Source organism: Equus caballus, chromosome 7, assembly GCF_041296265.1.
Source record: "Equus caballus isolate H_3958 breed thoroughbred chromosome 7, TB-T2T, whole genome shotgun sequence".
Classification (NCBI taxonomy): domain Eukaryota; kingdom Metazoa; phylum Chordata; class Mammalia; order Perissodactyla; family Equidae; genus Equus; species Equus caballus.
Genome location: NC_091690.1, coordinates 90,058,295 through 90,076,807, shown reverse-complemented (window position 1 = coordinate 90,076,807; position 18,513 = coordinate 90,058,295). Strand labels below are relative to the sequence as shown.

The 18,513-nt window shown below is 48.3% G+C and overlaps 1 protein-coding gene across 13 annotated transcripts in view; it reads right to left on the bottom strand.

Moving 5' to 3' along the window:
• Positions 1-18,513, bottom strand: part of NAV2 (neuron navigator 2) — a 706,422-nt gene that overhangs the window by 286,410 nt on the left and 401,499 nt on the right. The window contains exon 1 of one of the 13 annotated variants that reach the window (XM_070274950.1): positions 17,932-18,172. The exons of the other annotated variants lie outside the window; for them this stretch is intronic. The gene's annotated coding sequence lies outside the window, so the exon portion shown is untranslated. Of the gene's footprint in view, positions 1-17,931; positions 18,173-18,513 lie in introns of those variants that run through there. 13 annotated transcript variants of the gene reach the window in all.

The window sequence follows — 18,513 nt, the reverse complement described above, 5'->3', positions numbered from 1 at the left end:
GTGAATTTCCTAGAATGCTCATTAGTAACTGTTAGGGATAAAAGGATTTAACAAAAAAGAAGCCATTCAAAACTCCAGGTCTTGCTTTGATCCTTTCAAAAGGGCCATGAAAGAACTATTTGTGCCCAAAGAATAAGTGTTGGGAACGTCCCAGTCAACAACCTGAGCCCTACCTGAAAAGATCCCATTTGTTCTCAAAGCTTCTGCATTTGATTCTTCCTCACCTGTCAAAGAAGGAATCAAAATGCCTGAAGTTCCCTCGAGTTAACCAGATCAAAAGTGAAGTGAGACACTGTAATTAATGATGTAAGTTAGAAAACGCCAGATCCTAAGAACTGCACAGAGTAAAAATGTCTCCAAAATGAATTCAATACCAATGGCCCATGGACTGAAGATTTTTAAGGGGAAAAAAACAAATCCTCCATATGATTGGAAATATAAGCCAGCTTTTACCAGCAACAGGTGGCAGCATTTCTGTTCTCCTGGTCACGTTCTCCATAATTGTAGCGACTAATAATAGACAATTAGAAGACAAGGGTTTTTCAAGGTCCTACCACTCCCCTTGTTTTCCATTAGAAGGATAAACTCTTTCTACAAATCACTTTTGCCAGAGGTAACAAAATCACATCTCTCTCTTTTTTTAAAAACAAAAGAAAAAAAAAGTGACAAATTAATTCCCCCAAACATAATAAAACTAATTTAATCCTCTTGTCCTGGCCGTCTGCTTCGCAGATGCAAATCTAACCGCATTCTCCACTGCCTGATAACTTACTTCATCCAGTTAGCTCTGGTGACCCTGCTTTTGTGAGCGGTTCTCGATGAGACCTTCCCCTGGCGGCTTCTAGTCAAGGAAATGGCTGTGCCAGAGGAGTGCATCTCTCTGGAGCAGCCAGCGATGACAGTGACACAGCCCCCTCCAGCTGGCTGTCCACCAGCAAATGAAGTTTCAAAGAAGACTACTAAAATGGCTGGAGTTTTAGCTGAACTGAAATGGACAATGGGTGCCACGGAGCACCTCTAGGTGTCAGGCACTAAGCCCTTCATATGCACTTGTCACGTTTAATCCTCACAATCTTAGAGTCAGTTTCCAAGACTAGTCCCATTTTACTCCCGGGGAATCTGAAGTTCAGAGAGGCTAAAACACTTGCTTAAGGTCTCAGAACTAAGCCTGCTTGACCTGACAGCCCAAGCCGTTGGCCACCATGCAAGTAACTCAGCCTGACAGAGTGGGCTGCTTCTAAGTCTGGGCTTAAACAGAGGCACCAAAGCCGGCACAGGACAAATGTGCAAAATGTAGGATTTCAAAGGAATATCACAGAGCCAGTTGCAAGACTTCCTGCTCCATCAGATGGAGGATACAAAAAGAGATGAAAGTGTAGAGAGGATTTTTGAAGGGAGGGCACCATTGGAAAACACTGTGCTGTGAGCACATCCTCTACCCACCCACTCAAACCTGGGGGACTAGTGCTTTGGTGGGGTCACTGGGAGACTAAGATGAATATTCCTACCATTAGGGATGCTGTGGTCTGAGATCTGACTCCTGCCCTGAGACTCTAGAGGGAGAGAGAGAAGGCACAGCTGATGGTTTCAGTGGTGGAGTCACCAAGTGGTGAAGACCGTTACAGGCTGGGATTCCCCTGCAGCCTCCATTGCTGGGCAAGGGATTTGAATGTCTCCTTGGAGAGAGTGCACACTGGGGTTCATCTGGGGTCCCACGAAGGGGCTGCTGAAGTGCCCCATGAAAGAAAGACACGGCTTTCAACAGAGCGGGAAACCAGCTTAGGAAGCCACCCTCCGAGTAAGCATCTTTCTCCTCTGCGTAGCCCCCCGGGGTGGAGGAAGGCTGACTGCTTTTACTCTCCCCCTAAGCTGTCCACCAGCAAATGAAGTTTCAAAGAAGGCTGCTAATTTGGCTGGAGTTTTAGCTGACCAGAATTCAGGCTTGGAGCCTTGGTGAGTTTTGGAGGGGGGGTATCCTAATTCTCAGTTGAGACTGTCTTTGCAAATTATTGTGACCGTGGGTCTGTCAGTGAATGAGCAGAAAGGCCACAGACTGCCAGAGCCTTCATCCCATGGCAAGAAGAAAACTCAGTGGGTTTTGTCCACAATCCACACATCACTCTTACCCGATAGGCTGGTTGCGTGAGCAGTCTGAGTTCTAGTTGCGCTAGAGTCGCCTTTTAAAAACACAGATGCCCATGCCCTACCCTCAAAGAGTATGATTCAGTAGGTTTGAATTACCCAAACATCTGCCTTTCTTTTCAAAGTTTTCTAGAAGATTCTGATGCCCAGGCAGGGCTGAGAACGATCAGATCATGCTCGACATATAGATATATGGATAATTATCTCTGAAAGGAGGAAGGAGGAGCATTTCATCAACACTCAAGTTGCTTCTTAATTATTTAGAAAATTATTTAGAAAAATGTCTCTTTTACAGTGAGTGAGGCAGCATGGTTACTGAGTTTGTCCTACAAAGGAAAGTTTCTAATCTATCAAAGTATTCACATTCGGTAGCATACAAAAACGGTATGAGAATGTTCAAATCTGTTCTCCAGAAACGAATCTTCGAATCTTCATTTTAAAGATAAGAGAACTGAGACTCAGAGACGCTACTTGCCTGAGGCCCAGCCATTAACAAGAAGCAAGGCTGACATCTGACCCACGTCTTCTGCTTTCAAAGACCAGGTTCGTACCCACTGCAGCTTCTTCATTCTAAGAATCAACATTAATGTAGAGATCAAGACGTTCATCCCCTGGCTCCAGGCCCAACCATGCTCCACAGTTTAAGGTGAAGAAATGCAGGTCCTTGAGATGAAAGGGATCTGATGACAGCGGAGGTTAGTGGTGTAGGATAACTTCCTACACAGAACTTCAACGTCAAGGCCACTAAGAAACAGTTATCACGTACCATAGAACATCCCTTTGATGGAGAAACAGAATTCAGGACAGGAATACTTTGCAATGAGAAGTTCACTGGAAAATTCAGCCATCCACAGAATACATTACATGATAAAGCCAGAAGGGATCTTGCCTGACATTTTAGGGCTTTGTTTATTTTCATATAAGAGTATGGGAAAGAAACTCTATAAAGACGGAACACTGTGGCTACTAAGGCAAATTCAGCATGAACAAGCTTTTAAAAATCGCATGTTCAATCAACTACTTAACTCTGAGTGCCTGAACTATCACGGGACAAAATAAATAAATAAAACCCTCTGTAGTGACATTCCAAGTTCAGAAATCAGACACGCATGGTTTCATGGAAATTACCCAGGCTTTGATTCCAGGCAGAAGTCAGTTTGAATTCTGGCTCTGTCACTTACCAACTGACCTGGTGACTCTGGGCAAGCCATTCAGCCTTTTGACCCTCAGCGTTCTCTTCTGTGAAATGGAAATGTGAATGCCCTGGTTTAGAGGGATGCTGGGGCATGAAAGGTACCCTAGGGAAAATCCCAGCAGCCAGAACACAGGAGTCCCTCAAGATTTTGTCGCTTCTCTTCTTGAAGAACCTAGATCAACATGGTTAGATATTTCAAACAAATGGAAAGAGACAGCCTGATAAGGAGAGGTGGCTTCATGGCACATGAAATTTTAATGTCACTGACAGTTCAGGTTTGGCCCTGGTCAATAGGAACCATAAATAGCTGTCACCTAATGGCCACGTCCTCTTGAAAATGGGTTATTCGTCTGAGTCCATCTCCCAGAGGACAGCTGCAAATACCGTCAATACTGGCACTAAGCAACGGCCTTATTTATAGCCAAGGGACAGATTCCAAAGATAGAAGAGGTCATAAAAGCTGAACCCTCTCCACCAAACTCCCAAATTCCTAGAGGGCTGAGAGGTGAGGCTGGAGAGCAGGTCTTACAGGAACATCTGCGGACAGCGGGAAAACTGTCAATAAAAGTGAGAAAAACTGAAAAGCAAGGAGAAGTCTGAAAAGAAAGAAGCCATGAAAGGAGGAAATGCAGGTGGTGCTACATACGCCTGCTGCTGCTGAATCAGCCACCACTGTCAATGAGACTGCCCCACCTCTCAAATGACACCTAATCTTTAAAAAGTGGAAGACCAGGGCCAGCCCAGTGGCGTGGTGGTGAAGTTCACACGCTCGGCTTCAGCGGCCCGGGGTTCGCAGGTTCAGACCCTGGGCGTGGACCTAGCACCACCTGTTAAGCCACACTGTGGTGTCATCCCATATAAAATAGAGGAAAATTGGCACAGATGTTAGCTCAGTGACAATCTTCCTCAAGCAAAAAGAGGATGATTAGCAACAGATGTTAGCTCAGGGCCAATCTGCCTCACAAAATAAAATAAAAATAAAAAGTGGAAGACCTCTCAGAATGTATTAGCATGCGTCTAGGTTCAAGCAAGGGCCAGAAAGTCTTCCCTTGGCCAGATCTGCCTTGAAAGGCTTCTCTAGTGTCTACAGAATCAAGTCCCAAATCCTTGACTTTTAAGAACTGCTCCCAAAGCAGGTGACCCCGATTTCCCATTCCTGCCCTTCACTTTAGCCCAATGCAACTCCTGGTGATTCCTCAGAGAGAACCACCTCTTTCTAGACTCTGCGCCTTTACTCCTGTAGTGGGAATGCAGTCTTCACAAACCGGGATCTTGTATACTTCTCAAAGAGCAGTTGATTCAAATACCACTCTGTCCCCCCAAATTTTCCTTGGACTTTTCATGCAGGTACTTAGGTGTCGTGACTCCTATTTCACATTTAAGGGCTCTGAGGGCAGAATCTGTGATCTGCATCTTCAGATTCCCTTGCAAGTTTAGTGCTAACTCCAAGTGCCAATCAGTGTTTCTTAGATGGATGGATGGATGGATAGAAGGAAGGAAGGAAGGAAGGAAGGAACAAAAGAAAGAAGAAAGGAAGGACTGAAGGAAGGACAGAAGGAAAAATGGATGGACCTGATGGATCACAATGAAACCAGCAGGGAACACATTATCCACTATGCCATTTGTCATCCAGTGTATCCAGGGAATAGAATGTCCAGGTTATCACAATATTCTGATTAACAGAACACTCCTCTCCCAACACCATTCACAGATTTGACCACAGATAGGTGACATCTCAAGATTGGAATAAAATCTACCTTGCATTTCACATGGAATAAACAAGACTGCCTTTTGTTGATGATTCACAAAGCACTTGGATATCTTGCAAGACTCAAGATTAGGAATCACAAATGTCGCTGTACTGTGGCGTGAGAGGCATAGTTTGCAGAGTGCTGATGAAAAGAATCCTAGGTAACCAGACCCAGGTTTGGTGAAACCATAATTGAAAATAAGTAATTTTTCTATATTCCCTTCTTCAGTGGAGTCTTATAAAGCTAGCATGAACATTATATACTTTCAACCGGGTGACCCTACAAATCAGCAGAGACATGAAGAAAACACGCACAACAAACAGCACGAGGTCTGGCTCATCCCGCTCGGACCCAATGAGCTGATCTGAACTCAGAAAGTCAGTGCTCACAGTCAGTAAGCACACTGGCCACAGATCCCATTGTAGCATCTTACTCCCCTGCCTTCAAGCTCCTCTCTTTACTCTCGCCTATGTTCCTAGACAAGGCCCAGGTGTGTTTGACCATTTCCCAATTCCACAAGCCACAGATGGGGTGAGGCAGAGGAAACACAGGTCAAACAAGTCAGGCTGCTGTTCTTTTTAACTTGGTTCCCGTGCTGGCAGGTAGGAGAACCGGTTCTGAGATACAGTTTATCGCAACACCAGGGAGAAGAGCAAGGGGCTCCCTTGGCCTGTAGGTTACCCTCCACCACTGGTGAGCTCCCGAGCAGTCATCCGACAGTTCCCTCTAACAAGCACTTTCCTGTGCCAGGACCCTCTGCTTTCTCTCAATCGATTATGCACAGCATCTCAATTAATCCTCACACCATCTTATGAGACAGGGGTTCCTACCCAACTGACACTCTGGAGGAGGAAGAGACTCACCTAAGCCACACAGGATTTGAACCCACGTCTGTCCTCATCATGAAGCTAGGCTCCCACCATTTCAGCAGGTAACTTGGAAGGATGTAGCATTTCACACTGCCAAATGCTCTCTTGTCCTCTGCCCATCCCAAACTGAGTAGCTATGGCAGCCTCTGCAGCTAGAGAGAGACACTAAAGGGTGAGCTGACACTCGCCAGAAGAAACGCCCCCCGGCTTGGCTCCCAAGGCCAAGCTGATAGACTCTGTGCAATCAGAAGCTCCGTCTGAGTTAAACAGAGGCACTGGCAACTCCGCTGTATGGTTCTGATACATGGCACCAGCACACTGTGCCCACCTGGGAGTTTTTTGGTGCCAAGAACGAACAGAAGGGAATGTATTACAGAAATATTAACCTTGGCAGTCTCCTGCCATAGTAAACTGCTGGCTGAGCTTTAATGAAATCTTACACAAGAGCAGAAACATCTGTATCGCTGGTGAAAATAAACCCCAGCCTGGAACACACAGCGGTCTTTGCACAAGGACATGACAAACCTGGAGAGGAGTAGAAAGCAAGCCTTTCTCTGTGGTCAAAATGATTTGTTTATAACAAACAGAGGCTGGGGCTGCTCACCTGTGTCGGCGTTCTCCAGTTACGCGGATGGCTTCTCGCAAGTAAAGACATATTCCGAATTTGTGCAATGCAGGCTTTCCTAGTGGGCTTCTTAGTGTGAGAGAGCAGAAGTCCTGCAAGCTGCCCACCCCCGCTGACTCCGTCTTGTCCCCATTCCCCAGGACCAATAAGCACTGACATCGGACTCTAGTGCCCATGCCAGCACAACGTGGCCTGATTGCCTCAAGTATCTTGAATTAAGCATGCATCCAGGCCAAAATTAAGAGCATCAACACGGTCTCATTTAAAGGATATGTCAAGAGGCCCATCCACAGACCACAGGTGGTCAGGGGGAGGCCTCAGCAACCACACAGTAAAAGCCGCTGTATATGTAGGGAGCGTGGCAGGTGACCTTTCCTGAAAAACAAGCAGCACAGGGTCTACCGGAACCCCGAATCTGACCATCTTGGGCCTGGAAGCCCTCCTGCCTAGTCTCACTCCTCCTCGATGCACGAACACCTTATTCAAGCCCCACACCAAGTTTAAACTCCGGGGGGTGAAGACGGCCCTAAGCCTACCTTAGAAAGCTCCTCCTTCTGCTAAATTGAACTAGTGCCGTGCCACACACCATACTGTGTGCTTTGTAAGCACTTCTAACTGAATCCTCAATAATCAACAACAATTCAGGACTGTTATTCTGCTCGTTTTACATTTTGAAGAATTCGAAGCTCACAGGTGACGTAAATTGCCCAAGGTCACAGAGTTAGTTAAGCGACAGTGTCGGCCTTCGGCCTCAGGCAGACTCACTCCAGAGGCTGCCCTCCTTGTCACCATGCCTGGAGGGCATATTCCAGCTCAGCCACATCTCCCTAAAGTGGTCCTGGATGTGGTCAGCCCCGTTCAGGGGACACAGGGCTACGGACGTCCATGAGCCGGACATCACACTTCCACCAATGGAGCTTCAAACGGCCTTCCTCCGCTGGGAGGACGCAGATGCCAAACAGCCGTGGCAGCACTCTGCCTGGGGAGAAGGAAGCCTTAAAGAGGCAAGAGGGAAAGGAAAGGGGGAGGCAGTGAAGACAAACTGTTTATCACTTAACAACCAGGGGAACGTTGGGCCTAGAGGAGACACAGCAAAGGAAGAGGAGCCGGAGGGTGGCAGCACGAGCCACAGCCCAAGGCTGCAAAGGGAGCTGCACTATGGGAGACCCAAAGGGTGCGGGAGGAAAAGGAGCCAGTCCACTGGGGAGCCAGGGAGCAGGCTGCCTGATCACAGGCTGACCCTGGGTCCACCGTCTTCCACTCCCCACACCAGGACGGCACCCTGCTGTTGCCAAACTGGTTGGACTGTCACAGACAGTACAAATGACCTGTCTGGCTCCCACATCCCTGATCAAAGCTGACTCATTTCAAAGGCGAACTGTCAACAACTTGGGAGATTGCAATCAGACAAGAAAAATAAACCATAAGGTTACTTCAGGGGTTAAAAAACAAAACCTCCCTAAAAAAATAAAGTTCTCTTTTGTGCTTCTGAAATTCTCCGTTCGAATAACCCCCTGAAGAAACTTATCAGACACTAATTAAAGGACACATTTGGGTCCTGAGGTAAGACCCTAATGTTCATTTGGCCTCTGCTTTGTCCAGGACGGGGAAATTCTCTGAAGCTGGGTGCTTAAATAAATTGCCCAAGGCTAGAGAGCGGGCTGGGATCCCAGGTGTTCAGGTCTGCTAACCACACCCTCATGTTTTAATCACAGTGCAATGAAAGCACAAAAAGGTTCCAAAGTACACACACACAAACGCACGCATACACAGAAATGCACCTATATATGAATGCAACCACACACACAAATGCACCTATATGTGCATGCATACACATGCACCTATAATGTATGCAAACAAACACAGAAATGCACCTATACACAAAGCGCCTATACACACATACACATGTACCTACACACACACAAATGCACCTATATACCCATGCACATACACATATACACATGCACACACATACACGCCCCATACACACACACATGCACATATACACATGCACACAAGTACACATAAATGCCTCTATATGCACACACACACACACACACATCTATTTTCCTTCCTTCTCTCTCACAAGACAAGGAATCTCCAAGCTACCAAGCTAGAATCGCACTAAGCTTACACCTCAGGATAACCTGGTTTAAGATCAGTTCAGGGCCTAGAATTTCCAAGTAAAACAATTTGGTCAGGAGAGGGATTTACTGAGCAGGTCTCAGGGTATCTAACCCAGAAACGGGAAAAATTCACTTACATTTGAGATGATGGGGAGAATGGAAATTTTCCTTGGTCCTTAAACCCTGCAGACCTGAGAACATCTAACCCTACACATGTGCCTAGGAAGGGGTGTCAAATGGGGTCCTCTATTTCCCTTTGTGAGGCTGATGGGCCACCCCCAAGTGCTGGAATGGTCAAAGGACCCACCAAAACCCAGGCTTGTCAGAAGTGGGCCAGTGACACTCTCTGTACAGCCCTGCCAGCGAGGACAGCACACTTCCTGCCAGGAGGGAACTTTGGTGTAGCCGTGGGGAGGCCAGAGGTGCAGCAGGGGCAATGGAGAGGGTGCTTGGGGTGGGGCACTGTAAAACCATCACTAATGTCACACTTGCATTGATCAAAGTCTGTAAATTTGGTAAAAGATGAGGGGCTCCCTTGGCCTCTGAGAAACAGCCAAGATAACACTCTTCTGTCCAAGTTTGAGGCCCTGGGCTGAAACCCAGGGGTGAGGCACTTAATTTCTCCATCAAATTACTCCCCTAAGGGGCCAGCCCTGTGGCACAGTGTGTGGCGTGCTCTGCTTCAGCAGCCGAGGTTCTCAGGTTCAGATCCCAGGTGTGGACCTACACCACTCATCAGCCGTGCTGTGCCGGCAACCCACATATAAAGTGGAGAAAGATTGGCACAGATGTTAGCTCAGGGCTAATCTTCCTCAGCCAAAAAAAAGAAAGAAAATTACTTCCCTGAAAAGGAGTGCGTTCCAGGCTCCTCCGGACTGCTGAAAGTCACTGGAGCCCACACAAAGTAGAGCCTCTGAGGGCTCTGGTGCCCTCACCAATATAAATGGAATGAGACAAGGAAGGGTTCTGAACGGCACTCACAGCTCGGCTCTCTTCTTGCTGGTGGTACAGATGTGTATGGGGCTCTATGCCCTGAACAGTTTGCAGATGCTCTGCCAGGAAAGCAGCAAATGCTGGACTGTCGTGGCAGAGGCAGGCAACAGACCTTCTGGAGCTCCAGGAGATGCCCCAGTGTCCCCTCTCCCCAATGCTAGTACAGCATATGTCCTGGCAGCTACAGCCCACCACCCAAGCTGACCAGTCTTGGGAGATACCAGGTTTGTTGCACAGGGCAGCTGATTCCAAACCACACCCTGCCTCCCAATGCTGAGACCCACCGGGAGGTTGGCTTTACTCGCCTGGGCTCATTGCTTCTTAGCAAAGTTTCAGTGAAGGGTCGCAACACTATGAGCATTTACAGAATTGATTCACTGAAGAGCTGTAACCCAGGAGGCCCTCTTTCTTCTTCCTCACCTTTCTAAATCCTATAAAAATGATCTTGAGCCAGCGCTGATGGCCTAGTGGTTAAAGTTTGGCATTCTCACCACTTCAGCCACCCAGGATCATTTCCTGGTCATGGGACCATACCACCCATCTGTCAGTAGCCATGCTGTGGCCGCGCCTACAGAGAAGAACTAGAAGGACCTACAACTAGATACACAACCATGCACTGGGGCTTTGGGGAGAAATGAAAAAAAGATCTCTACTAGTAGTTCCCATCTGGGGGCCTAGGGCCCTCGAAGGTATAACAGTAGGGTCTCTGAGAGTTCACATGGGCATAAGAATGCTTCCAATCAACCAATCAGAAAAGGACAAGGACTGCACATCTGCCACAGAGTGGACCTTCCATAACTGCTGAAGTCGATCCATGCCAATCGCCTGCAAAAACCTTCAATATCATCCCATGGCCCTCTAGATCAAGACCCCACTCCCGAGACCTTGGCAAAGTCTTTCGGGGCCCAGTCTGTGCTTTTCCTTAACCCCCGGAGGAGATGAGTGCTGTAGGGGTTCAGCGAACACCAGCCAGGGCAGTCCCAGTATCTCAGATCTCTGGATGTGGGGATTTTTGCCTCCAAAAATCAATAGGGGGCAGTCAAGTGTATTGGAAAAGCTACAGGCTTTGAAGTCAGTTAAACCAAGCCTTAAATACCCGCGCCACCAATCACTTGGTAACATCAGGCAAATTACTTAACATGTCTGAACCTCAGTTTCCTCTATCTGTACAATGGGTACCACGTGAAGGGAGCTATGAGATGACCCACGTAAAGCAGCCAACACAATGCTTGGCACCGTGCGAGTTCTGGACCCCAAAGCCCCACTCGGGCTGCCAAAGTACAGTTACACTGAAGCAGTGCTTGGTCCACAGCCAGAAACAAGCACGAGCTCCCCATGCACAGCCTTCCTTCCAACAATGCCCGTGTACTTTCTAGTCATCCTCACACATGCACAGATCATCCTCTCCCCACATCTTTTTAAAGCCATTTTCCCACAGCAGAGGAGATTGGCAATGACGATTTCAAACCAGATTTATGAAAACCCATAACCAGAAGATTAAAATTCCAAATGTCATCTGGATAAGACGGGCCAGATGCTTGGAGAATTATAAAAGCTCTCTGCACTGGCAGAGAAGTAGGAGTTGTCAAGGAGCTCACATCAGAGGGTTTCGCTTGACAGAGAATGGAGTGCACTTCATCTGCGACGGAAAAGACGAGACATCTTCAATGGACCCAGTGGGTGCGCCGCATCTGCTGGAGGAACTCAAACACCATCCACTGGCGTTTGGTGAGGGCTTTTATTCACTGGGAGGCAACCAGGATCCAGGGTTGGCTCACTGGCCCTTCTCCTGTGTGGCTCTGGAATATGTCTGTCTACCCTGAGGCCTCTCCCAGGGACCAGACGGAGGGGATCAGACCAGGGCCACTAGGAGAGAAAAGCCCTAGAGCTAAATGATTAGGACCAGGTTGACACTAGCCGGTGGGAACCACTGCCCACAGCTCCCAAGAGCTGAAAAGGGAAGGTAACAGATATTTCCAGAACTCCTACCATATGCAGGCCTGCCATGATGAATGCTTCACACACATGACTCTGGTGAGTCCTTCCGACAAGCTGGTGAGGTCAGCATCGTGACCCGTACCCTGTAGAGCAGGAGACTGTGCTCAGGGAAGCTGCGTATGCTGCCCAAGTCCAGTACGTTCCAAACACAAAGAAGCAGACTAGGGATTCAAACCAGGTATTTCTCATTCAAAAATTCATCCACTGTCCTAGAACTAGCTCCTTGTAACCCGAACCATCACGTCTCACCGTCCATGTCCACAGAGGGTGGCCCGCTCCAAATGACTATCATGACTGGAGCAGCTCAGGCAGAAGATAAATCATCAATGTCATTGTCACTGCACTAAAAAGTTGTACAAAAAAGAAAGAGAATGATTTGTGTGGGAACGTTGACCGTTGGCCACAGTCTAATATCAAAACCATCAGCGAATGAAGGAAAAATGCTTTTCAGAAGGAATCTGCTTCCCTGCCCGAACTGAAAGGTGGAAATCACCTGGGATTCAGGAACTGCTAGGGAAAGAGTTCATCCTCTTTGAAAAACCATTGAAGACGCTGGTGGGGGGTCAGGGCCGGGAGCCTGAAGGAACAAAATCTCACCCACTCCTCTGTCTCCTAGCTGCTCTCTGCCTCTGGCCCTTCCTCACGCCAATCAAGCCCCCCGTCTCCTGCTGGATCCACCTGCACACCTCCATCATGTCACTCTCCTGCTCTCAAACCTCCAGTGACCTCTCTCATCACTTCAGATCAAGTTCAGAATCCTCAGCCTAGCATTCCAGCTCATCATAACCTGGCCCCAGTCTCAACTCCACCCTCCCTGCCCTCCACGGAGAGGCAGTGTGGCTTAGTGACTGGGCATGCTGGCCTTAATGTCGGGCTAACCTGACTTTAGCATCGTGGTTCAGCTGCCTAATAGCTGTGTGACTTTGGGGGGTCACTTAGGCTAAGGCTAAAATGAGGAGAAATAACATTCCGAGGAAGAACTGAGATACCGCATATAAAATGTTTTCAGTATAATGCATGAAACCTAGTAAGAGGTCAAGAAAAAGGAGATTGGAGGTTTTTAGGCCTTCATGCCAGGAGATAGATTGTAGTATTGCACTGCTCCATCTCTGACTTTCCCTGACCAAGGACCTCTCTATCACATCCCCCGACACACCCTGACCAGAATTCCGCAAGGGCCAGATCAAGCCAATACTGTTCTCTCCTTCCTGTGGCTTTGCTGGAACTCACTGCTTGTTACCATGTAGCTGGAATTTGCACTCTTACTGTGGTTAGTTATCTGCTTTATCTCCCCGTGGTTATGTTGTCTGTCGGCACACAGCATCCATTTCTTCCCCCTCCTATGTTCTCCTCCTCCTCCATATTGCGGAGCCTGGAAGCATAGCCTGTACTCCCTTGCAGCTGAGGCTCTAGGTGTGACTTAAGTTTAGCCAATAAATCGCACCTGCATGAGATCTGGAGGGCAGGATTGAGGCAGAGGGGGCTGGCCAGCAAATTCCAACAGATGGGAGTGATTGTGGAAGCCAGACTTCAGGTTTCAGCATCTGGTCATCAGCTTCATGGGAGTCAGAGACGTGGTGGGGGGTGGGGGCAGCAGGGTAGTATAACAGCTCTAACATAGCAGGCCCTCTAGATCTCAGCTCTGGTGGTTTGGCCTTGAAACCAAGAGTCCAAGTGCACTCTCCAAACTTCTGTCCTTCCAGCAATTTTATACGTTACCAATTCCCTGTATTAAATCCCTTCCTGCTTGAGCTACCTAGAACAGTTCCTATTGCTGGATTAAATCCAAGTGATTAAGTTCCAAATTTGCTCTTCAGCTTCTCAAGCTCTGTAACCATGTATCACATTATCTCTATGCAATGTAGCACCTACCCTGGTTTTAGGAGCGTCTCACTACATGAGTCCATCAGGGATCCAGATTTATTTTCATCCTTGGAGCTGGCTCAACCTCAACAGGCACCTTCCCACAGCACCTCTCAAAGCCAATATGGTCCGTGGAATTGACAGATGAGAGTGTGTATTACCCAACAGTGCCCATGACCAAGGAGGGCTTGAAGCTCCAAAAGACCTACAAAATCGGACGCTGGGAAAAGAAACAACTGCCAACATTTGTCCCAGAGCAAACCTGGGTGACAAAAGCAGATGTGTCACTGAAACAAATTTTCACCACACTACGAGGTGGCAAACTCAGCATTAAGTGTTAGCCTCAAACTTTCTGGCCATTCTGTGAGCTTTGATAGTTCCGATTCCTTTCCCTGGGCTGTCTTCCTTTTTCTCTGGTCAAGATGAGTTACATTTCCTTTATTAATCTGTGTTCCACAAGGTGTGGCACACGAACCACTGGTGGTATGCTTTGTAAGATTTTACACTGCACACACATGAACATCTTAATAGCTATGTATTTATTTTTATGATTGCTTTCTACTAAGCCCAATGATACCACTTTTGCATTTATAGTTGGAATATATGGTTTCCTCTCTAAATAAATTTCTTCAAATTAAGTAGCCAACTTGAAGGAAGCTAGTAAATAAATAAGCAATCCAAGTGATATACAAATATGGCAAAAATATGAATGTGGTATAAGAATCACTAAGCTTGGGCAATACTGACTTAACTCTTACAAATATATTTTCTGGAGAATTTCAAATCTAATCTCTTGGCTTATCAGGATAGTTTGACGTGGCTCCGAGAATGTTCACAATTCATTTTAAATAACATTCTGTCCCACTTGAATTCTTGGGCTCTTGGGAATAACTTGGTTCTAAGGAAGACTGTTGGATGGAGTCAGGAATTTCAACAGGCTTTGAAGACTGAAGCCCTGGGCAGCTTACTCAACCTCGTTTGCTTCACCCCTGGGCCTGGGAGAGGAAGCCGGTGAACGTGCCTGCTTACTCCATAGGGTGCTGAGGGGGACGGAAAGGGGCAGTTACATCTTCTCAATTACATGTTGAATGTCAATGATTGTCTTCAGTTGAATTTATTTACCTAAACGCAGTTTTTGATATGCATAATCCTAGAGTTGGAGGAGGAGAAAGGTTTGCAATAAATTATTCAAATAAACAAATGTTAACTGGGAAAATGTTAGTATCTAGATATAGCCTTCTCAAAAATACTTATTTATTTTGGGTCCTTGTGAATATTCATGAACATAAATGATACTGAAGCTAGAATGAATACCTACCTCGCTTCCTATCTGTGTAGAGGGAGGGAATAAGAGTTTCTGGGCAATTCTGAGAGTCATGGGCTTCTCCTCTTCCAACCAGATATGACAGGATGGAAGGGAGACTCCCCCCACTGAACCTGGAGAGGGTGCAGCCACAAAAGGTCAAGTGCCTACACTCCAGGTGCCCTCAGGGGGAGGCAAATGCACTAGCTTTCCTCTGAGGAACTAGCCAAGAAGTTAGGAAATAATAGCCAGGTTGGCATACAGCTGGCACCAAATAAAAGTGGCACTAGTCTGTGGCTGACTCCCTCAGCCACAGAGCTATGGCTGCAGAGCTCAGGTAACCCCAGGATGCAGATTCACAATTAAGACAGGAAAAGGAGCTGGTTAATTTTATCTCCAGCCACCTCATCAAAATGCTACTGGCACCTAAGATGCCCCAAGACCCAGCATAAGAGGGCATAAGAGAGAAGTTGGGATCAAGGCCGAGGAAGTAACCCACCACTAACAGTGCAGGATGAGGCCAAATTCCCTGTGGACCTACCATGGTCAATTTTAGCAGAGACGTCACAAAGCACATCCTAGAATATGTTTGATAAGGGAGAAAGTCTGGCGAAAAGGATATCATATTCATTGTCATTAACACACTGGCTTCCATGTTTTTTGTGGAGTGGAGTCATACCTGCTGTGTAAGGCAACTGAGTTGGGTTCTTCAGCAGCTACAAAGCCCATCCACAAGACTCAGAGCTTAAAGGGGATGCAATAAATGCAATGTGAGAAAGATGACAATCAATACAACCAACTGGCATAGGATCCTAACAGACTGGGGAAGGAGGATGCATTGCTGGCTCAGGTGAGGTGAGAAGAAAGCCTCCTGACAACCCCAAGTACAGGTGATCCTTTTCCAAGGACCCTGCTGAAGTATTTGCTGGTACGTTTGGTCATTCATTCAACAAATAATAATCGGACCCTGCCTTTGGACCAGATACTGTGCTAGGTGCCAGGAATTCCGCAGAAAAGCAGAAGTGTCCCTGAAGTCAGGAAACTTCCCCACAAGTTGGGTGAGATGGATGATAAACAAGTTAATTCGTTTATAAACAAGACCATTTCGGTGTCTGTGATGTGTTATGAGGGAAGGAAAGAGAGTGACATGAGGTGGTGATGAAGGGACACCTCAATGGTTGGGGGCTCAGGGGAGCTTCTCTGAGGATAAAATGAGAAGGAAGCATCATGTGAAGAGCCAGGTAAGAAAATTCTGGGCAAGGGAACAGCCAAGACAAAGGCTCAGAGGTGGCAAGGAGCCTGAAATTGCTTCTCAGAGAACAGAAAGGAGTCCCCATGCCTCCCCTCGAAGAGGACGATGTCAGGAGGCCAGGTGACACGGGAAACCCACCCCCCCCAAGCCGTGATGGGGTATGTGTCGATTTTATTCTACGTGCCGCAGGAAGGTTTAACCAGGGAGCAACATGATCTCAGTTCTCAAAAGACCCCTCTGGCCAACTGTGGGAAGAATGGGGGGATGGTGGGGTCAGGAGTGGAAGCAGGGAGCCCAGCCTCTCGGCTACTGGAACAGCCCAGGTGCAAGGAGCTCGGGCCAGGTGATGGTAATGGAAACTGAAGGAAGTGAAGAAAAGCAACTGAAAGAGACTGGATACACTTCGGCACTGCACAGAAGCTTCCTGAATGAGTACTTTATAACTTGGCTGGAATTTTACCTGCTTTGACTGGCTTTTCTAAACTCGATCATCATAAAAGCGAAAGTAATTATAGACACAGCCACTGGTTCCAGAGCAGAGATGGGCAACAAACATCTTCAAATCTAACAACGAGCAATTGTTGTTACTTACAGTACGCACGGGGACAAGCTCCGAGCAGCACCTCCAGCCTTATTACGGAAAAGCGGCAACCTCAAAACCCGCGGTCAGGAGCTCCCTGCCTGCCCTGCCCCGCCTCCCCCACAGCCCGCGCCCACCCTTACTCTGCAGTATCAAAGTTAAGAGCCCGAAACCTCCCCCAGAACGAACTGTAACTTCCACGGAAGAATGTGCACTGGCATGATGCTTCAGTAAACCCAGAAGGCATGCTGAGATAAGGGTATTAAGGGTACTGATTAATGAAGCCGGAAGGCCCGAATAGAGCAGAGATGTCCCAAAGGGAGACATAACCCAGAGCCCACACCCCAGCACAGGCTGAGCTCCCCAAGGGCTGGCAAGTTCGCGGAGAAGGCCTTTGCTTCCCAGCTTCCTCAAAGAGCAGAAGAGGTTTTCTGCCGCCCTCTGGAAGCCTGCTGTGCATGGCGGACGCTGAGAATGTGGGTCTCCAGTGGTCCAGAAACGGCGCTTCTTGACAAGGAGCGCTCTCCCCTGCAGCAGACCACAGCGCTGAGCTTCGCACCTAGAGGCGGCCGTGCTCTCCACTGCCGAGAACCAAATCCCCAGCAGTGAGGCCTCTGACTTCCAGAAGAACTTACAGTGAGAGGCCGAGGGAGCTAGGCCAGGCAGGAGTGTCGCTGGCACAGGAGTTCCTAGAGGCTGTGACCTGGACCTAAAGTGTATTTGTCAGGGAGACAGGCGGGAAGGGAGCTTCTCCCTTCAGTTTCCGAACTGAATCACCTCCCACTCCCACTTAGGTGTATAAATCAGCCGTGCATGTGAAGAAAGGCACTCCATGCCCGCATGCCCAAGGCTGTCCTTCCCCAACGTGGGAAGGGCTGCCCAGCAGAGAGGGCCGAAGGTAGTGAACCTTTGAGAAGCATCTCCTTGGGGCTCAGTGCTGTGTTTGCACCTCTGCTCACATGGTTCGCCATATAACCCCACTAGAAGTCCTCTTAGATGGGAAGGAATGGCCACCTCCATACTAGAGGGGAGTAAACGGGCCCCAGACCCGTGTAACTGGTGCATAGCAGGGCTGAAATCCGAATGAGTCCATCCCGAGCCCCATGTGCTTTCCACACCTTACAGCTGCCCTCAGCCCCAGCCAGGCTCTCCTCTAGGGGGACTGAGTGCCTGCTCCTGGATGGTTACAGCGCGGGGCTCCAACCCGACCACTCAGCTTGCCCAGAGCTCTTACCTCACTTAAGAAAGGTGACCAGTCACAGATGTCCTCACTTGGGAACTCTTACTAAGGGAAGAACTCTATGGCACCCCAACTCTGCTAACGTGTGCTACAGCAATGGGATGGGGTCTCTCTCCTCTGCAGATTAAGATGCTCCTTTGAATAGCTCTCAGGCCCTGCTTCTTCCTGCCCAGCGCCAGGCCTGGAGACCAGCCACGCCAGTGTCTGCTCCGCACCTGGGCCGGGAGGGGAACCTGGCGGGCTTGGCGCGCTCACGGGCTGAAGCAGACTGGTGTGTGCCGTAACGGGGCCGGAGGGCGAGGGGAAGAGTCCCAGGATGCAGTTCCTTCACCTTGCCCTCTTGTCATCTGGCAGCTGGTGAGGTGGTAATGGTTAACCCGGGAGGGTGCTCCATCCTCCTCTGGTGTCCTTGGTGAGTGATGTCAACCCCTGCAGGACTCATCTGCAACCAGGTCCTGACACGGTTCCCAGCAGCATGTAGTTAAGAACACAGATTTTCAAGCCAGATTGATTTGGGTTCAATAGTGTGGTTCCCCCTCCCACGAACCTTGTGACTTGGAGTACGTTATCTTTGAG